This window comes from Lycorma delicatula, chromosome 7 (assembly GCF_047948215.1).
Source record: "Lycorma delicatula isolate Av1 chromosome 7, ASM4794821v1, whole genome shotgun sequence".
Lineage (NCBI taxonomy): Eukaryota > Metazoa > Arthropoda > Insecta > Hemiptera > Fulgoridae > Lycorma > Lycorma delicatula.
In genome coordinates, this window is record NC_134461.1 from 9,396,295 (window position 1) to 9,420,171 (window position 23,877).

Below are 23,877 nucleotides of genomic sequence, written 5' to 3' on the forward strand. Positions count from 1 at the left end.
ATTGTTATACACATCTTGTTAGTAGTACCTTAAGGGTTAATGAAAATAGAAATCCAAAACAATTAACAGAAATCAAATTGAAAAAAGGTGATATAGTCTATACCCCAATGTTCAGGTACAAAAAAAGAAATATTGAAATGGAAATATAACAGGGATGTGTTAATGATTTCAACAAAACACAGAGATGAAACGGTAACAAAATAGAAGAGAGGGAAGGACAACATGAAACCCAAGGTAGTAACAGACAACAACGATGCCAAAGCACCGATCTTCTATAAAAAATATGAGAAGATATAATGTTAAGAAGAATTAATTAACCTGTAGTACTTATTAAACATATTGAGATCAAAAGATAAGTAGAATTTTGGAGAATGTTCAAGTGACATAACTTGAGCTTATAATAACAAATAAAAATAAATTTTGAATTGTTTAGTAAAAGGGAAAAGTTAAAATTTGTTTTAAAATGATTTAACGAAATTACTTCCCTTGGAGAAAAATTTATTCATTAACTTCTTCCATTTTGTCTTCCTTTAAAAATCAGAATGTAGTTTTAATTCTCTAAATTAATTTGTTTTACTTTTAATTGAATCCATATTAGGTTTAAAGTTTGACTACCAGTCTCAGATTAATGAAACTGTTTCTTCCAAAATGCCATATACAGCTAATTTTATTTCATTCCTGAAATGTTAATCTGAAACTCAATTATTAATAACTTTAGTAGTTTTGTCATTTTTTTGTAATAATGTTCAATAAATAAATCCATTATGCATTTCACAATAGCATTATTATAAATTTGGGTTTATAAACATACATTTTTGAGGTTTACATTTAAATCATTTGTGTGAGGAAGAAAATGTTCTTACATCTCTTTAAGTACTAGTATTAAACACTTTAAGCAAACCATTAAAATATATATATATATACATAGCTAGATTGGGTAAATCTGATGCTTCTTATTCAGCAATAAGCAGTATGCCTTACTAATATTAAAAATAATTATTAACATGGAAGTTAGAACTAACAAAAAGCATGAATAATAAAACGTAATTGAGTTCATGAGCACAAATAAATAATTTTAGTTGTTAGACTTGTGGGCTTAAATATTGGGTGTTGAGGTAATGTACATCTGATTCATTAGTTGATAAATTATCAGAATTAAGTAATGACATATGACCTAATCTTAAGTATTCTTGCATAAAGGCAGAATATTCCCTTTTAAGATTTGTTTCATAATCTTCATTCCAGATTAAAAGCCTACTTTTAGCGTTAATGAACGATTCACCTAGCTGGGGTTTATCAGATTTACGTGGTAATGAGAAGATAAATCTGCCTTGATTGTTCGTAGAGGTATTAAGTTGGAAGTGTGTTTGACATGTAGAAGTTTCATTAACAAACATTAGAATCAGTTTCAAGAATTTTCCAAAAATTTTCAAACATAGTTGAATGTTCTGAGTTATTGTTGGTTGTAAAATGGGATGTAATAGTTTAAATTCTTATGTTTAAATTTAGTAGGAAGACAACCGCTAAGAATACATCCTAGCTTAGTCTCTTGAATAACAGGATATCTTAAATCTCGAATAAATTAGGACAAGATAATATAATATCTAAATAAAATTGGGCTCAATTAAAATATCGATATTAGTTAATATAAGGTAGATTAAGATAAGAAGTTTCAACTCTATGTAATGGAAGGTTAGTTTATGTCTGGCAAAACAGCACAATACACCTTGAATGAAACGTTTTTTTATCGTGAATGCAACGAAGTACCACACCATAATCAGATTTGACTAATGCATTATTTATGCCTGAAATAGGCAAATGTTTATTGAATTGAAATCCCAATTTGCAAACAAACGTATATGCCTAAGTCTAACAAGACTACACAAATAAGAATGACCAAAAACATTGTCTACATTACATACAGCAGTATACAAAATTACATTTTTGTTTAATTGTAAACAAGTCATTATTATTAAATTTATCATTACTTATCTTATCAGTATGAACGAGTGTGTAGTGTCGTTCACGTAAGTTATTTGAGCAACACTGATACTATGACCTCTGTGAAAACATATGAGACAGTTATTTTTTAAAAAGTATCTTCATTCATCATTGGAAAAACTTATAGCATTTTTGTAACTGATGACTGAACTTACGAAATAAACAATGCTTAAAGTTAGATCTAGAATAATAACATTATGTTGTTTATGAATCTTGTTAATGTTTGAAGTAGGATGTTTGCGATGAGACTTAAATGCATTGTTGTAATCTTGTCCTTTAACATTTCCAATACTGAACTGAGTTGTAATACTTTTTGAAAACCCCTTATTTGATAATCTTTCGTTCCATAATCTGGCAGTATTATATTCTAACCTTGTTAACTGGGAGTTTCAATGCCTCAAATGAGTTGACAAATGAAATGTCAATAGGATCTAATGATTATCTTTATCAAATATGATTATCTTTATTATCATACATTTATCAAATTGTTTTATCAATAAATCTAATGCGATTTAATTTTCATTGTTTATTGGAAGTTTTTTAATAATGGCTAAGGCTTCGTCTCTTAGTGCCATATGTAAATACTGTAATTTTTGAATGTGTTAAATCTTTTTGAGTGTTCTAATTCTTGCAATGAAAGCCTTAATTTATTTTATTTGTCTTAATTGTACTTTATCCATAATGATTACAATTAACTAATGTGGCCAAAAACCAAAGTAAAACTAAATTGCACTAATATTATGTAAATAAAGGTGTTAACATAAGTTACGAACCCAGTTTCAATGTAGTGAAAAAAACTACAATGTAATATTTTTGTTCATTCATAATTGAATGACATTGTAAAGAAAAGTGAAATTATAGTTAATAATTGCTTAACAATACCTAAGCTCAGCTGGTTCATTAATAAAAAATAAAAAATGAAAGGCCATGTTTACATCAAGCAAAAGTATGAAGAAAACATGTGAATCCAAACAAGGTGGTCACAGAGTAAACAATATCAGCGTTAATCGAGGCAACGTTTTAGAATTGCTGCACTTAATCACAAAGTACGATGCTGTACTTCGTGAACATCTTGTAAGATCTAAAATGGGTAGCAAAATTTCTATTGCTTATATGTCACCAGAAATTCAGCAATTTTGGGAGATAAAGTTCCCCAACATATCAGACAAGACCAAATATTATTTGATTACATTCGACAGCACTCAGACTTTTCTCACAAAGAAATACATAGCGATTGAAAATCAGGAAGTACACATAGCTGCGGTTAATACATAATTTTATTTGAAATAATTAGTAATCCTTTGATTAGAAAACCAGTGTTCTACCATTCTGTTATCCCAAATTTTAAATATTAAACAACCTATATGTTAAGACAAACAAATTCTCTTCCAGTAGGATTTAACTTCCTACTTCCTGCGTCACGATTTTTTCAGACTAATCTAAATTTAGAATGTTAAATTTTTTTTGTTAATTTATAAAAAATTTTAAATTATTGAAAAATAAAATACTGGTTAGGATACAAAGCAGTACATGAAAAAAGTACTTTAGTGAGAAATGTATAACTTTATCGAGGTGATTTGTATAGATTAAATGTTACATTGTGTAACAATAAACTTTACAGACCGATTGATTTATAAATCAATCAATTTATAAATTTGTTTTGTGTTTATTTTTGTCTTCCTATTAAAACAAAAAATCTTAAGTGAACATCACATGACTTCCTTGCACGCATATTAAATTACATACAATTTTTTTTTTTAATCAATATATTGAAAAAAAATTAAAAAAAAAAAAACAAAAGATGAAGTCGGATTTAAACCGATGTGCCTTCCCCTTGTAAGATTCAAATATTTCATTAATTAAAATTTTATTTGGCTATAACTCTGGAACCAATGAAAGTAAATACCACTTATGGCATATCATCGAAAAGCTCTAAATGAGAGCTTATTATTGCAGTTAAGAAAATACCCAAACTCCAGATTTTTTGTATTTTGGGCTTTTTTAGATACTTTTGGTCCAGTCAATTGCAATCAAAAGGGGTAGTGCACAACTAGATCTTATAACAATCGTAAATCCAAAATTTCAACATCCTATGGCTAATTGTTTTGAGTTATGTATTTTACATACATATGTATGTAAAAACATACAATGTCACACCGAAACTAATCAAAATGGATCCAGGGATGGTCAAAATGGATATTTCCGTTAGTCTTAAAACCGAAATTTTTTATGATCACAATATTTCCTTTACTTTGTACAAGGAAGTAAAAATGAGATTTCCTTGCATTCCCATTTTAATAAAAGATATTGTATTTTAAATTACAATGATGAAGTTAAAAAATATACAAACATCCTACACGAATTAATTAACCAAAACTGGCTTGTATTGAAAACTGAAAAACAATAAGCTAAACAAAAAAAAGTATGTTATAATACAAAAGAAGATTACGGTAAAAATTATAAAATTAAAATTCAACTAGGGTAACCTATATATATATATATATATATATATATATATATATATATATATATATATATATATATATTCTACCACAAGATTGCAGTTTACATAGATTTGCATTTTGTAATAACAAAGCAAACTTCAAAACTATATCAATAAAAATGACATTAAAGTTTCATATTAATGAAATGTGGGGCACCCCCTATTTCTACTTCATATTATTGAAAGCATTTAATATAATGAGTCCTTCTTTCTTTACACTTGTACAATATATAATCCTTAGCTTAATGTCAATAGCTATCTCCCACCCACAGTTTATGAAAATGATCTTTTTTTCATACAAAAATCTTTGTATGGAACTGTGGCGCTTCACAGATCAAACACCATCTTCCTATGTGCGTACACACAAAGGAAGCTGCACACAAGACTGTGAGGGGGAGAGAGAGAGAGCACTGTTGCTCTCGCAGTGCTGACCCTGGCATCTGGTAGAAGGTAGTTTTTTTTTTTTACTTCGCAAGTGTATGGAATATTCCTTGTTCGTTCCCTTTTCTAGTTTAGTCGGTAGAAGGAATATGAAAGCGGTTTAGTTATTTTTTCAGTAGTTATCAGAAGATGGCGGAAAGCAAGGGCTCTTTGATTGCCAAATCTGACCAAAAACAAGCTGGAAAGAGAAGATTATTAGTAAAAACTAATTATGTATTTGTTTCTGTATACATAGAAATTTAAATTAAGCACCGTTGCACTGTAGTGTTTTTAAGCGAATATTTTAATAAGTTATCAAATGATACTAAAAAATATTAGCGGTATTGACATTTTATTATTTATTCGATTAAAGTGAATACGGTTTTTAAGCACAATGTGCTCAAAAATTGTGTACCATATTCTTGAATATGATACAAGTGTAGAAATAAATTATTACCCTGCTTCCAGCTATTCCATTTGATTAATTTTTTTTTCAGTTCTGGTATTTTACAGAAAAGTTTAATCCTACCTTGAAAAGACCCAGAAAAACGTTTTCTGGAGCAGCACCCCCACTAATTTTAGCTACAAGCTGCCACTGATAATCGTGTGTGAATATATATATAATTATTAAATTAATAATATTTATTAATGTAAATGAGTAATTAAATAATTTTTATTTTTTAACAAAAATGTTTAACATTTATTAATTTGTTGTTATATTTTTTTATTATAAAAATATTTTAGTGTTTATCATTATTATTAAAAGTACTCATAAAAAAATACTCAAAATTTATTAATATTGAACAAAAAATGTATGAAAAGTTATCAATAAGCATAACTAAATATTAAAATATGAAAATTCTATTCTGTTCGATTCAAAACAATAAACATAAAATGACGTGATAAAGAATACTATTTTATTTATTTTTATTAAAAAATGTCCATTTTAATATTCAGTCTTCTTTCCTTTGCTCATCAGATAGTGGATTATTTATTATTTTTTTTAAAAATGCATGGCCAATCGGCAAATCTTCCTAATAAATATATCAATAATTTTATTTTCTTTTTAAATTTGGAATCCAACCTGTAGATTACAACAATAGTTGTAATTACTATTACAAGTGTAATAGTTTATTACACTCGATTCATGTATTATTTTTCTAATTTCTTTGGTCGATTCTGCTTTCTTAGTTTAATATCAATCTGAGTGACATTCACTTTTCATAAAAGTCTTCATCGGTTGTGATTTAACCAGTTTATATAATAATATTTTGTATTTTTATAGTATTTTTATTGGCATTCATTTTCAAAAAAAAAGAAAAATCATCCTTGTGCGTCTCATAAAAATTTGTTTTCTTGTCTAGTACTTCTTACCTCTTTGTATCAGTTCTCTAAATGAACTTAGGTGATCTTGTTTCATGGCTGTATGGCAGAAATTAGAGCCATTAAGATACTGTGAACCTGAAGATTAGTTGTCACTTCCATACTTGTTTCCGGTTGTGATAATGAAGCTTCTTTTTGTTTTTATTCTGTTCCGTACATGTATTGCTGTAGATAATCAAGCTCTTTATTTATGGCAAGTTTTATACAACCGGATTCCTTCTTGCTTATTTTCTTTGCTTATTATTTTCTTGCTTCCTAACTACAATCTGTTCTATCTGTTATGTCCAAATTTCTTGAACTTGATTTCTGGCATGATCTCTCTTCTTGTACTTTGGACAAATTTATATAATTTCAAGCAAAACTTAAGACCAAATGGAAAAATATAAATATGTTGGTATTATTCAAATTAGAATGCAGAATTGACAGCTAAATAAAAAAGGAATATCATTGTTGCTGCATTACCCTTTTAAACTCTACAGCAATAATTGTGGTAATCTCTAGACATCAGTGACTTAATGAAAAACTAAAAGATCTACAGCAGGAAGCAGCTCCATTATATATTGCTTCATCGATATTTTTCTTAAGAGAAAAAATGTTTAACTTACGAAATAAAAAAATTGGAATATCAGATTTAACTGAATAATAAAAATAATTTAATAATAATAGAAAAAAATAAAATAAATAATAACAAATTGTTTATCATACAGGCAATTAATTAACTTTACATATAATATGCATAATCATCTTGATAACAATGTGAGTTGCTTGGAACTTTGTTTATAGTTTTTAAGAAATACAAATAAATTCTCAACAACTGAACCAACTAAAATCTCTCTGTAGGAATATATTCAATACTCTCCAAGCATCTCGTAGATATGAGTTATAAATCCACCAAAATAGAAAATAGTGTTGATATTGTATACACACTGTAAGGAATTGTGTTCAGTAGAACACAAAATGACATATTAAATGAATAAGCACAATTAAATACAATACAGTATTTGATCAAATTCTAAGTATATCTGTTCCTAACATGAAAAGGCATAAATGTTTCATGCTTTGGTTATTAATTCCTTATTTATAATGATTTGTTTTGCCCCTGCTGCCCCATTTGCATAGAAAGTAACAAAATTTAATGCAGCTGAATTGGAAACCATTAAAAACGCAATAAACTACAACATATAGTTCAATGGTACTTGTAATCTGCTACCTCTGTGTAAACGGCAGTTCACTAGTACTTGTACTGAATTTTTTCTAATCGGATTTTCATATTTTTCTTTTATGTTAGTTGCATTTGCTAATGGCACAGAAGAAAAAGGACAATTTTTAAACTAATTTTCAAAGAATCGATGAGCAATCTTCTTTCTGTAAGGTTATGTTCATTATGCAGTGAATCCATCACAGCACAAATATTGTTACAAAACACTAAATTATTTTTTTCAGAATATCAATCTTGAAACTCTTCCTGATAATAATGAAAGAAATATATTTCATATCAGTTTGGAGTAGTTTCCAGCCTTTCACAAATTCAAATCCTGAACAAGGTCATAATTCACTTTGAATTACCTAATAAGATTCATGGGAAGAGGATTCTGCTTCAAAAGTAGGACCTTCTTTTCAAAAATTTTAAACTGTCCAGTTTAAATAAATGCCGTAACAATGATTCCTTTATGAAGATAAAGAGATTATTAGGTGGTTTCTAAAATGGAATTAAGTAGTTACCTGTGTACACACGTTCAAGGTACCTAAAGGAAAACCTGGACCATTCATGGAAATTTGTGGCATTTAATTGATGAATTTATAGTTCAGCCTGGCCTCCAATAAATATGTATAAATAATGGTTGTGCCTAATACAAATTTTGAAATTAAAACATGTCTGAAAATTTTTATTACAACGTTTAAATTTATCATCTCTCTGAAAAATATGTGGTTTGTTCATTTACTAACAAGTGACAGGATTTAAATCTAAAAACAGTTATATAAAATTTACATAATATTTTTGTTATGGAAATAATATAAGTGAAACCTGGCTGTACTATAAATTCATCATTCATCTATATTGTTTTTTTAAATATCCACTCAAACATAATTGATCTATTCATCTTATCAGCAATCTTATAAAAGTTGGTGGTACACTTATTTATTATAATATTAAAAAATATTACTACTATGGTTTTATTGTAATAGAATTTTATTTATTGATAGCCATTGTATACTAGATGTTATTCGCACATCTTTAGTTCATTCAAAATAATGTAAGTGTAAAATAAATTTTATAAGTATGATACTTTAGTGGAAAAATTAGAATTTAGAGCTGCTTAGAAAAAGAGATAGGATTATTTTTATTGATTTATGAAACACTTATATATTGTTATAGAATTATAGTTGTATAATATTTAATTTTGCTGTGTTTATGTACATATACTATAATATGAATTTTAAATAAATTTTGTTTTTAATAATCATTTCTTATTAGTTATACTCCTAATAACCTTTCTCCTCAGAATACTGAATATTGTTAAACTACTTCATACTTCTTAACTAAAATATTATGTGCATGTAAGTATAAAAACTTTTTATCATCCGTTTGGACCGGTGAAGGTATAACAGCCACAAATGTTTGCCTAAGCCATGTTGTAGCAAAAAATACGAGAAAAATCATTTTTGTATTAAAAAGATTTGATGAAAATGCAGGAGAACACTACTATACACAGAGTCAAATACAACACACAGTATAGACAAGTGAAGCTAAGTAACTGCACTTATCTGTAACGTATCTGCACTTGCAGATAATGCCAGTGCTGTTGTTTAATTCCTCAATAATATGTGCTGCTGTTTAATTCCTCAATAATATGTGCTGCTGTTTAATTCCTCCTCAACTAGTCTTCCCATGTTATTTATAAGGTGTAATGGCTGGTACTCAATACTTTCCTGTTGGATTGTTACCTTAGTGTAGGAATACCAGTCAGGCCTCCTTGCGGCACCTTGGTCATTCCCTGCTCTCTATACCGTAGCTGGCCACTTTGACCATCTCAGAAGGTGATTTGTTCAACAGTCCCTTTAAAATCGCAGCTGGTATAGCGTCTGGGTCAGGACTTTGCTTTGCCCAATTAGCTGACTACTGTTTGCACTTCGTTAAGTGTGAACATCCTGATCTCACATTCATCAATGTCCTTTTGTTCCTCTTCGTTACAAGATCAGAGAATCATTGCTTGGTTCTGTACTTGCTCTTTTGTTAGAAAAGTCAAACGTCTTCCAAATCGCTTTGTATTTATTTTATATGTTTTACCCCATAGGTTGTTGTTGAAATCTTCACACAGAAATTTCCAGTGTTCTTTTTGGAATTATTTATTTCATTGTTCAACATTCTCCTCCTGTGCACGTAATTATCAACTGTTTCCTTTTATTTTTCTCCTTCTACTCTTCTCGATCTTTATTTTTTCCACTGATTAGCTTGAAGCTGCCTTCTCAACGTTGTGTTGTTTGCCGTCCATCAGTAGACCTTATGTTTACATTCATTTCTGTTGATCTCCTTCTCCATTTCTTGTTGAATCACTTTGAAGTGCTTCAGATGTCCATTAATAATTCTACCTACCCCTCAATCAACAACTACATCTACCTGATGAATCGTTGGTTGCAATGGTTGACTTCTTGATACAGCTCTAAAAATTGGTTCATTAATCTCTAAGTTTGCGATTATATGGTCACTCATTATGTCGTCTGAAAGATCATACCATTTCCACTGTTATTCCAGTTAAGTCGAAGACTGAAAACATGTCCCTTTGCAACATATTTTGGAATGTTGTCATTTATGCAAGGCTGTGTCCATCTCTATTGCTATAAAACCCTTACTTCTGCTCTTGACTTGCCAGGCAATCTTACCAGTCACATCCAAGATCGCAATGTCACCTTCTGTGTCAATACACCACCCAGATCTGGCCGTTACATATATGATGGGCCTTGTGGCACTAAGCATATCAGGCCCTTTTTCTATGAGAACCTCCTCCACCAGGTAATGTGATAGAGTACTTTGATTAACGTCAGCAAGTACTACTTTAAGCATTGTCTGTTTGTCCACACATCTGGCCCCTTGTTACTAAAATTTAGATAATGTTTTCGTTCTTGACACGTTTCGATCTTGTGGCCTTTGCCACTACAGTTGTAATATAAATCCGAACAGTCTAGTCCCCTGGGCTAAAACCTCTTGTGTCCTTGCCCTAACCTGAAGCATCAGTGTTCCTCAACAAGTGATGAGGAATATATATGCCGATTTTATTATATTCCCCAAATCGGCATAAGACTGCTTCTTTAAGTATCAGAGTCCTACTTTCTTCAACATGTGGTGTTGCATTTTTTATGGGTATCTGGCCTGATCTAACTTGTCTTGTTTGATTCTCTAATTGCTGAATCATCACCTCTGGAGGCTCTATTTTATTTCACAAAATATAATGCAACGCCTTCTTGATTGTTTTCCTTATTGGTCCTCCAGGTAATAAAAAACCTACATTTGGACGTAACTGCAACACCTTCCTTATACAACGTATTATAACCGTCATCATTCCCTACACAATTATGATTGGTAATGTTTGATTCACGTCTGAGGCTGAGGTTGCTCAGCGGGTGTCACATTGTGGCTTACCCTGACGATGCTCTACTGCTGGACGAGGGAGGATAGTGGAGAGAGTTTGAATTCTAAGCCGCTCAAGCATGCAGGATACACGAGCTAAAGGGTCATCCAATAATAAGGTGGATTGTTTTCATTTTCGGGCACAAAATTTCAACAAATCGCTTTGTTTTTTACCCAATCCTAAGAGGAGAATAATTCTTATCATATCGGCCACATAATTCCAACCAATCGTATTCTTTGTTTTTACCCCATCATAAGGTGAGAGTAATTCTTACCATTATTCACTCATCCGTTTATTCACAAAAATTCACTCATCCGTATCTCAGATTACACCAAACATTCAACGCCCACAGAGATTCTTTCTATAACTTTCTTATCAAAGAGGTAAAGCCGAGAAAAATTTAATCAATGACATGAAACGTTCACTCTTCCGTATATAAGATTACACCACACATCTAACGCCCTTACACATTACTTTTATAAATATCATATAAGAGAGCGAAAGCCGATAAAAATTTAACCAGTGACAAGAAGCATTCACTCTTTCGTATCTCAGATTACACCTAACATTCAACGCCTTTACAATTACCTCAATTACTACCTTATCAGAAAGAGAAAGCCTGTAGTTTTTTGGTGTTTACTGTCACAGTAAATAGCTTAATCGCTTCATATATTGACTGTCAACACTGTAGGATTTACAAAGCCTTTTGTACGTACTTAAATTGTGACTTTGTTGTGTATAGAGTTTCACTCTTTTCCATTCAATTGCCATTCGCTTAGCATGTTTATTTTATTTTAAATACGCACAATATGAAATTTAATTCATTACCTAAACTTGATTTTTATTTTTGTAGTATCGTACCTTTTTCAGTTTGGATTTTTAAGATAACAGCCAATAAATTTTTTTCTTTCATTTAATTACTATTAGTGAAAGGTCATACACACAATAGGCATAGATTTACAAATTACTTTATACAGTCCACTACTATTGAGAAGAATCGTAAAATATACTTTATTGACAGGACAAAAGTCAGTTAAATTTATCAAATGAATTTAGTTCATAGTAATAATAATAATAACAATAGAATAATTCACTCGATGGAATAAATGATAGATTTGCATAAAATTTGTGTAATAATTTATTTTATTTAATGGAATTTACAACTACATACATACAGCGGTTTCGTTACCTCTTTTATAACCATTGAATTGTGCAGACAGTGTAGTTTGCAGTATCATTACAACAACATTTATATTATACTAGTACATGCAATTTTACCCATCATGTCTGATAAAGGTATTTGAGGTTCTTAATTGTGGATCTTGAAGTTCAAAACTCTGTTTCCATTTCCTGAGCAAACATTCTTTATTTAACATTCTTGTTCATTAATATTTTATTAAGCGACTTGCAAAAATAAAAATGATACAGTATTTGAATCTTTGAGGAAGAGCCTGCAGTCACAAATTAAGTTTTTATATGGAAAAATTATTAATGAAATATCCTTAATCCACTCCATGTTAATATTATTACTTTTGATACTTAAATACAGTTGACAATTTGGTCAATCTCTAGATTTTTCTGTTCCATTCAAATCTATCTGCATAGATTCGTTAAAATGTTTTCCTACTTCCATAAATATAACTTTCTGTACGAGGTTAAAACAAAACGAAACTCATAAATCCATAAAAATTTTTTATATTTAAAATTATTATAAATGATTTCGCTTAAATAAATCGTTTACGTCATGGAAATGGCACACAGCAAGGTTGACATTATTTACATCAATCTTCTTATAATTAAATTCTGTACAATTTATGTTTAAAAAATGTAAGATTTATCACCAATTTAACAACGTTATGTACGTCAAACGTAAAAAAATGTGTTTCTGACCCTATTTTTGGCGTTTTACACAGAATATCTTAGAAACTAAGAGACATACAGTTCTGAGACCTATGTTTTTCGATTTCCCAGCTCAAAAACCATAAGAAACAATTGAATTTGCCCCTAAATTGACCTTCCCAGAATTTCAGAAAACATTAATTTACCTGGACAACTGAAACTCGGGCGAAATCTTTCACCCTGTATAACTCGCTAACAAAGCGTTTTCGGACCTATGTTTATATGTACTTTTTTCTTATTTTTAGCCTCTAGAATGAGTTGTCAAAGTATTGCCCTATCCTCGTGAATCACCCTGTATATACTTATATCTAGTTAATGTAAGTCACACATTCTTATTATTAATGAAATAAGTCATAATAAATTCATATCGATAATAAAGTATAAGTTCACATTGAATACACTAATATCGAAAATACAAAACATTATAATTTACTTTATAAACAAAAATAATTACTAAAAAATTAATGTAAAATGTAAAACGACATTAATCGTTACTCTTATAAGAGAACAACCGATAATAAATAATTTACAAAACAAAAAGTAAAATGAAATTTAAGATATATAAATGTCAACGCATTACGTTGTAAAAATACTTTAAATAAGATGTACAAATGTACATATCCACCACAAAAAAAATTAGTGCACAGTTTTAAATATAATGTCCCTCATCATCGATATCAAATATACAACGTATACTTATGTTCTGTCGTCTACAGATACCGATTCAAACTTAAAAAATTAAGAATTTTAATTTTTTTCATCATAAAACAGAATCTTTTTATATTAAATTTTTAAAAAAATTTGTACTGGCCAAAAGCCAATATATTTTAAATAAATTAATAAAGTTTTTAAAATAAAATTTAATTTAACCCTATATTGTTTATGCGAACATATTTTTATAACTGCAATGGAAAACTAGGAAATGAAGGATAAAAATTTATATATCTTCACCGGTAAACAAATTATCAAAAAAAAGTTTTTTGATATCATCAAAAAACTTTACTTAGATAGGTTTTAGGCCCTTATTCAAAAAATAGTATGAAATGAATTTGATATTTTACTTAATAAGAAAGTTATAGCGATATTGGTTTTTTTTTAGAAAGCCCTGCCCATTTCCACCTCCATGGTCTGATTTTGCCCATGTTCACGAGAAAGTGAAATACATAGATATAGATATGCTAAAGACAAAAGTATAAACAATTTACCACCAACAGTACAGAATTCAATAATGCTTCTTACCTTATGTGCTTTCAAGGATTTCCCTCATCATCGGTTATAAAATTTAAAAAAAATTGTTATGCAGCTAGATAGCCACACATACAGTACCGTTCACAATTTATTTTTTAATTTTATAATATTTAATACGACTACATATTATTACACATTTACAATTTTATTCCTAATTTAATGTGCGATTGTTTAAAACAAAGACTGATGATGAGGGGAACCCTTGAAAGCACATAAGGTAAGAAACATTATTGAATTCTGTACACTTAGTGATAAACTGTTTATACTTTTTGTCTTTGGTGTAATTAGTACAGGAGGGAATATGGACAAATACAATAACAAAAGAATTGGTCTTGCTAATATATATATATATATATATATATATATATATACACTTTTTGAACTTTTACCCATTGAAATAGGTAGCTTTCTTATGAAATCTACCTAAAAATAAGATTCAGATAATAAGACTTTTTCAAACAATATTAGACCTATTTTTGAATAGTTTTGTATTCTAATGTTACATGAATAGTAGACCTTGATCGTTTTGTATTGAACTTAACTGAACTCTTAAACAAAATTTAATTAATAAAGTGAAAATTGAATTTTAAAAAAAATCATAAAACTTATGTAAAGAAATGTATATTCCAATTAAAACAATTTGATCACATTGCATGTAAAATTTGGAAAATTAAGCCAAAATTACCTAATTGTATTGTTGTACTTTTTTTTTATTCGATATAAAATAACACATTAATTTATGCTGTGTTTTACATTTAATCTACTTTTGTTGTTTGGAAACTTGATTCAGTAGTTATAATAAGGATTCTAAAGTACAGAAGTAATAAAATATCGAAACACGATGTTAATTATTAATATAATTAATGTTTAATTATTATTAAACATTTATGTTAATCTACATCAGAGAGGACATCTGTGCATAACGCCTCTGTAATATATTTGTTCTGGACGATAATGCGAAAGTTTTTCATGCTACAAAAAAAAAAATGCCTCAGTAATTGATACTGATTTTTTTAACCGTAACCGAATCAGTAATTTACTGAATCAATTGTCATATTTAGCTTCAGAAAATTTGCTTTCATAAGCTTCTTCAGTACTGAAATTAAAAAAAAAAAATTGTAATTTTTAAATTAAAATAAATAATTAATTATTATTTTATTAATTAATAATTAAATTATTTTTAATTTTTAAAAGAACATACAAAACATTTAGAATATTTTTAAAATAATGAACTGAATACAGAGTGCTAGTAATTTATAAATAACTTTTTGTTTAAATCATAATAATTCTTGCCGTTGCATTGGTAAATTAATTACTACTAAATCTCCAAGATGGAATGTTACTCGTTTGTTAAATACTCTATACTGGTTGTGAGAGCACTAAATCTCACAAACTTACTCAAAAAAGTAACTTACTGACCCTGGAACTTCTTCAAAAGGGACACTACCATGTCAATGACAAAATATTTCAGCACCTGTTTTCCTTAAAAGGAGCTGTGATAGTAGCTATACAGTGATTGAAATTCTTTATAGAATTTACTAGAAAACAACCACAATCCCTAACCCATCATATTACGATATATTATTCATATTCAATAAAAAAAAATTCAATAATAGTGTTTGTTATCTGGGCATCCCAACCCTGCAGGGGGAAGAACGGTAACGTCACCAGTCGCCACAACACACCCTCCGTTCCGAGCCCTGAGGACTTTACTGGATGTCGTCTTTAGACCCCTCTGATTACATCTCACAGTAATCAGCCAGGCCTGTCAGGGTGCTTTATTATTGATAGGCGGTTTCGGTTTTGTTTGCATGTGATTGTGCTACGACCACTTTGAAAAAACAATCTGTAATGTTTAAATTCGATTTTGACGCATTTAGCCTGATACAGACGTATAATTGGTTTAAATTGCTGAACATGCATTGTTGTTGATGAATGTTTGGTGTGACCATTAGCCAGCATTAAACCAAAAAAAGTCATTGCAGTCAAAAAAAGACATACCGTCAACAGCATACATAACATTATGAAATTATTGTACAGCACATGTCAGTAGCTTTTGTTAAGGATTGGAATCTAAGGTTTTGCCGTGACTACTATCTGATGAACAAAAATAATATCGTAAATCACAAACTTAAATGTTTGCAGTGAACTGAAAGAATTGCAAACAAGGAGAATTATATCATCTTAACAGTCTTTTTGGTACTGTTTATAAAAGTTTTTGATGTCCTTTTTCTGTTTATTTTTGGTGTTTACAGCAAATTTAATTTAGATTGATCCGTATTATTCTGTGTTATTCATTGTTTATTTTTATTTTTTTCTTGAATATAATATATATCTTTTATTTTAGGATCTTACTGATGAAACAATTGACGATTGTTTTAGAAAATATTGAGGATAATATTCAGAATACGAAACATATGATTCTCAAGAAACATAAAGATAATGTTTTACGTAATTGCCTACGTAAAATATTCAATGAAATCGACAGTGTTAGTAATGATGGATTTAATAACAATAAAACATTAGAATTTGAACACGATATAAAAATTAATAACAATGATGTAAGCGATAGATTAGTGGAGTGTAACAAACAAAATATTAATGACGCTAAGAAATATACGTGTAATCATTGTGAAAAAACATTCAAGTCAAAATATAATCTGATGCATCACAATAATATTCATGTCTGGGAAAAAATTACCATCGTACATTATGTCAAAATTCATTTTATCGAAGCGGTGATTTAAACAGCATTTTTCTGTTCATATCAGTGAAAAAAGATTTAAATGTAACACTTGTGAAAAACTTTTAATAATAACGGTAATTTGAAGAAACACCTTATAATTCATACAGGCGAGAAGAAATTTACGTGTAATATTTGTTTAAAGACTCTTAATAACAGTAGCAATTTGACGAAACATCTTATAATTCATTCTGGGGAGAAAAATACTCTCCATTCACAGTGGTGAGAAAAAATCCTCGTGTAATTTTTGTCAATTGTCTTTTAACCAAAGTTGTCATCCGAAGTAAGTCACATCTTTCTATTCATAATGGACAGTAGAAATTTACGTACGTGTGATTTTTGTCAAAAGTATTTTAATAGAAAAGATAGATTAGAAAAACACGTTACTGTTCATAAAGAAGAAATTTCTATAAAATTATCTTCATAATAGTTTATATTTATATAAATTCTAAGATTTACTAATGGTACACAATATAAAATTTAGATGATGTGTTTGTATAATTTTTTTAAATGTTTGTATAAAGTTAGTTATTATTTGATGTACAGTATTATTAAATTTTGTTTTTAAGAATTACTTATTTAGTTTTGTTCAACTCGTTAGTAAGTAACTTGTTCTCGTTACTTATGTACTTTTAAGTAGATAAGTAAATCATATTTTTCATCAAAATGATTAAAAAATGTTTTACTGAAATAATTCATATTCAACAACAAATGGTAGTTTGGTAGTTAATTCTGTTCAAAGGGTATCTGATTATATATAAGGTAAAAAGTAACTTGCCTGTTAGCTTCTTATACTAATTTATTTCAAAGCTGTGAATTCATGTAATCCACCAGTTTTATTGCATTAAGTTCATTTTTGTTGTGGTTGTCTTCTTTAAAAAGAAAATCAAGAACTGTCTGTACAAGGTGCAGTAAAGGATTACATGGGGAGTGTTTTCCTACACATAAATTTAAAGAAAAACATTTACCCAAAATGAAATATTTTATCCAAAAACAAACATGGATTGAAAACATTCATTAGTGAATTTTTTGTATTTTATTTTTTTTGGTTTCCGTAGCGGGGAGGAATGCTCTGCCAGCCGCCGTCAGGCCCTCACTGACGGCAGTGTGGGGCTGTTAGTTTAGGGGGATTGGGTTACATGCTAACCTCACTCCCTTAGGTTAGGATTTAAAGCCGCTAGTGTTTAGGTCAAGTTCGTTAAAATATAATTTTAGTTATAGGTCAAGTTCGGTAAATTATAATTTAAGTTAAGTAAGGGGGAGGGGTTTTAGTCGGTGCGAGCCTGAAACTGCCGTCTTGTACGGGCAAGCGGCGGGGCTGGTAGAGCTTTCCCCTCCTCTTACGCAAAACAAACAAAAAATCTAGGTGTAGGAATGGGAGAAAGGTTTAAATCAGTGAGAGCACTACCCTGCATATAAATAAATATATACCTCTTTGAAATCTATAAGATGGATATATATATTTATATATATATATCCTTTACCTGGGCTGTTCAGAAAGTTCTGAACCCAACACAGATGTGGTGCAAGTATGACAAAATTACTATTTGTCAAGTATGATTCTTTATATGGTATGCTATGAAATATCAGATGCATACGTTTTTTTCACAGTTGTATAGCACTAGAATAAAACAAACAAGATTGATATTTTTTTGGAATATGGATAAAATTTATTAAATTTGAACGGTTATTACTTGTGTTAAAAAGGGTAACTCCGACAGACATAAAAAAAAAGTATTAAATTCACTTAAAGAATTCTTACTTTTCAATTTTTTCAATTAAAAAAGTGAGCTGCTGAATTTAAATGTGGTTGTAGATCAATTTAAGATGATAAAAGCTCAGCGCATCCAAAACTTGCTAAGACTGACGAAATCTTCAAATAATCCACAATGTTGTATTAAATGATCACTGACTCACGACGATGTCCGCTACAATTATGCACATGAGCTAGTTGACATCGCAAACATTTCAATAGATGTGCCCACTACACCTATAAACATTTTAGGTGTGAAAAACTTTCTGCTCTATGGGTGCTGCACAGCTGACCGTAAACTTCTCAAGGCTATTATAAATTTATTTAAATATAGTTCCCCTGAGTTTCTTCAACGTTCTATTACAGTACATGAAACACAGATTCACAGTTACATGTCAGAGGCCAAAGAATGGTGGTTGTGTGAAATTGTGCCAAAGAAAGAGAAAATGTTTCGAAATACAAAAAAAAAAAAAATCAAGGCTAAGCATTTTTTCTGTTATTTAAAAAACATTAAGCTGGGAAATAGTTATTTCAGTAGTTTTCAACAGTTGAAACTCAATAGAATTTCAACCGCGCTGATTATTATCGATACATGTATTTCAAGAATTTGTGAATCTATTACCGGTCCTTTTTTCCAGAAAAATTAATCTTTAATTTTGTAAATTAAATACTGTTAGTTTCTTTTACAAAATAATAAGAGATTTTGAGGTTACTGATAAATCTTCTACTAATGAAAAATGTATCGATTAAATTTGTTGTTTATGACTAAGTATTGAGAAAGGAATTCCATCAGTAGCAACTGAATCTTTAATTTTTATGTGCAAAGTCTGTGTTTTAATTTCTTGTATATCGACCTTAAAATAATAGTAATACAATAATTTGGGTCCCAGAAAAATGTAATCGCTTTTTTGTTGCCATTTTATAAAAGAATAATTTACACGTGTAGGATTCCTCTAGTCGAGTAGAGACCAAAAGAGACCAAAAGACAAGCCAAGTCTTAATAGTTCTACATTCACAAAGCTAATTAGCAGATCTCACATTTTAATATTTGTACTTAGAATCCCAACTCGATACTAGAATATTGATTTTTCCAGTATTAGAATACAGATTCAGTATTCTACAAACAATGTCCTAAATATTGTTTAAGTTTTTCCTTTATTTTTAACTACGGGTCAGCCAGAATTCCTCCTCTCCATTTTCTTGTTGTTTCCTGAAATATAAGTCTACATTTATTTTCCCTCAGTTCCTGCGGGCCTGGGAAAAAAATTTATGCAAAAAAGATTTGTGTAATAAAAGAATCGGTAAGTTACAGATTAGCGTATTAAGGATTTACTGATTTCTTTTATATTTAAATTAATGAAACAAATTCTGAAAATTTTACTTTATTTAAATTAAAATACCTGCCGTACAAAAATATTGTTAAATTAAAAGAAAATACATGTATAAATATGGATGCAAATTCATGTTTCTGGTTTAGACCACCTAACATCATGCATTATTTTACGTTAAATCATAGAATATTATTACTTCACATCAGTCAATATTATTTCCTTAAAATGTAGCATCAGTGTTATTTGAAGACAAAAGCTGGTTAAGCTTCTGTCACTTCGTATTCCTAGCATTTAAAAAAAATACTACCTAGAAATATGAACCAAGAATTTCGCTCTTTTAAACTCACCAATTTGTGAGGTTATGTTTGTATTCATATTAAATGTGATCACCGCAAAAGTACCTCTATTTTTATGTGTATATATTCTTACATAAAATTAAACTTTTTTATATACCGAGATAAACACGTTGATGCATGCAATCGGTCAATTACAACTTCATATGTAACACTACATAATTTCAAATTAAACTAACATTACAGAAAACCCACCAGGTTGGTCTAGTGGTGAACACATCTTCCCAAATAAGTTGATTTAGATTTAGTTGAAGTTGATTTAGAGAGTTCCAGCGTTCAAATCCTAGTAAAGGGAGTTACTTTTGTATATATATTTGAATACTAACTAGATCATGGATACTGGTGTTCTTTGGTGGTTGGATTTCAAGCCGCACATCTAAGGAATGGTTGAACTGAAACTGTACAAGATTACACTTCGCTTAAACACACATATCATCCTCTGAAGTAATGCCTAAACAGGAATAAGAAAGAACATTACAGAAAAAAATGAATTTTTTTCCTTCATTAAATTTTATTGCTTTCCATAAATAAAATCATTTATTTTCATGGTTATGTATATTTAATTATGAATATGAAGATGTGCAAAAATAAAACAAAAAGGCATTTCTTCAATGAATTTTATTAGTTAACGTATGAAATTACTGAATTCAAAAAAAAATTTTATGTTTTTTAAAAATAAAATACAGAAATGATAATTTAGATTCACCTACTTCAATGCAACACCTTATTGATTGGAATGTCATTTCATATTCAGTCGCCTGAGCTTTATTAATCTGTCATTTTTAATATAGATTAGTAAGAATGAAATTTTTTCAAATGGCTGAGAAAAAAATGTTAGACTAACTTAGTCTGTATTTCAAGTTAACATTAATTTTAATATAATTTTTAGAAATAAAACTGATAGCATTACTAATCAATCATGTTATCGGTTGAAGTATCTTTGCTTAATCATTTATAAAAGATGTTTGAGTAATTTTAGTCGTTCTGATTCTTTCAATTTTTGAATACGGTAATTATTGTTAACACTCTGTATTAAGATTCTGTATGCCGTCCTCCCTAGTCTTAACTAATCATTATTCTGCTGTCACTTCTCTTGAGCTTGCAATCTGTTGAACTCAATGTCAAGGTTTCACTTTAGAAAAACACCACTGAAATACAAGTGGATCTCAAATTAATCGATTCTTCTTTCAACATAGAATTCTCTTATTCAGAGGACTTGTTTCATTATAACTTGTTTCTGGCATTATTCTTTTATTTATCTCTCTTTTCATTCTGTCTAATATCAGGCCCGATTAGATCTGTTTCATTCTCAATATGTAAGGTTCTACTGAAGCAAGGATAAAGTTTTTTATTTAGGTTTATTTTCACCTTTATTTTTGCAGCTAAGGTTAAATTTCAGATTTTTGACAAGTAGGCTAAGCTTTGAGTTCTTTTATTTATCTATCTCTCTTTCCATTCCATCTAATATATCAGGACTAATTACATCTTAAATGCCTTAGGTTTAATGGAAGTAAGGATATAGTTTTTATTTAGATTTATCTTCACCTTTTTTTTTTCATAAGGTTGCAGTTAAGATTTTTTACAAGTAGGTTAGCTTTGGGATTTGTAAACTATACTTTCCACCGGTAAATAACTTTTTTCGATACAATTTTATCACACTGTCTATAAAACTTAAGAAAAGATATACGAATTATGTAGAGCAATATTTTTTCACTAAATAACCTATTTGGAATGGCTCTGAGATTACATTCGAAATTCTGAAATAGTTTCAACAAAAAAAATTTAATCAAAGAATTAAAGTTTTTAGCCAAACTACTAATAACTGTAAATTTAAAGGAAATGAATGAAGGTTTTGCAAATTAAATCTTCATCCCTTCTATCACCGACATTGGTATTAAGGGAATAATCGTCTTTATCATCTTTCCTGGATGCCATTACCTTTTATCAGCCGATCAAATTTACATTTCTTTATTGAAGTTATAATTGTTGTAATATACAAGTATGTATAATTTCTCCCTCTCCATATTTAATCTGGACTCAGGTATGTTTCTTAGTAAAAGTTACATTTGTCTGCTTGACCGGTTAATCAGTCTTTCATACTTATTCGGTGTACAATGGATTACAAATATTATAATTGCTACAATTCATGTTTTTAATGTTCAATGGACTCTTACAGCATTTTTCTAGTCAATTGTGTTAGTTTTTTTTTTATTAAAAATTGTATCAGCTGTGGGATAGATGAGGTGAAATAAAATCATTACTGACTTCTTATTAAAAATTAATCTGTATTAACTGATAGAAAATAAGGCTGGAACTAGCAGTTTATAGAGGCATTGGCAAGACCCCAATTCATATTTCACAGCAAATGGAAACCGATGAATTTCGAGTGCGCATGCAACAAAAAAGAATCCCAATATTATTGTCCATTGTTTCCTTCGCAACCGGCTCTTAATTTAACTCCTTGTATTGATGAAATCTACCGTAAGTACATTTAGGCTGGTTTACATTTAGTTTCAATTTTTTATTGTAATTATTTCCATTTTAATATTTTATTATATTTACTACTGTTTATGTTATTCCTTTGAACTTTTTCAGTACTGTAATGTATTACGATTGTATTTGATAAAATATTAACATTTTGTTTGGTTATTATAATAAAATTAATAATTATCAATTCTGATATTTGTGTTTTTATTTTATGTCTCGTCCAGTATAACAATTTACTTTGTTAAGTCTACAAAGTTCATAATATAATGCTACTATTACTGTAGATTGTACAGTATGAATGAAACTAATGAAAATATAACACGATAATTATTTTGTTGTTTGGTGGAGAACGCGTCTTCCCAAATCAGTTGATTTAGAATTCGAGAGTTCCAGCGGTCAAGTCCTAGTAAAGCCAGTTATTTTTATATGTATTTGTACTAGATCGTGGATATTGATGTTCTTTAGCGGTTGGGTTTCAATTAACCAAAAATAAAATATGAGTTTTCAAAAGGAAAACAAAAATATCGATTTTTCATAAGTTTCACTTAAATTTGTCTAAATAATTCTCAATTGAATTCTATTTATTGTAATTGAAATACTACTAGTTGGAATATACTTACATGGGATATTTTTGATTTAAAAAAAGAAAGTATTTTTGAGAATTGTTACTGTTTTCAGAAGCGATTGACACTTTATGTCTGGTTGTAAAAAATGAGAAAATCTAAAAATCTGATTTTTTCTTTTAGATTAAAGTAGTACCAGAGTTAATTTTAAAAGCCAATAAAAAACAGTTATTTGCTGAAGATAAAAATTGAAAATGTTAAATTAAAAATATCAGCTGGTTTGATAGAGCTGAGTTTTAAAAGATATATATTTCCACCATAGATAATTTGAGAATAAATAACGTAAAAATCTAAAAAACTAGTTTCTGCAAAAAAAATAATTATAAGATGATAATAATCATACCAAAAAATTAGAGATCCGGAATTAACATTTATATTTCTAAGATTACTAAAGGAATATTCAATAGAAGCTCTGGTTAAAATATTGAAAGAATTTGTCAATAACACTAAAGCATTATAAAATAAACATACTCAAAAGTTAAAATTTAAGGTTGAATTTCGAAAC

The 23,877-nt window shown here is 29.1% G+C and overlaps 1 protein-coding gene across 3 annotated transcripts in view; it reads right to left on the bottom strand.

Annotated features, from left to right (window-relative positions):
- LOC142328067 (uncharacterized) overlaps positions 1–23,877 on the bottom strand; it is an 86,946-nt gene that overhangs the window by 30,229 nt on the left and 32,840 nt on the right. The window lies entirely within an intron of this gene.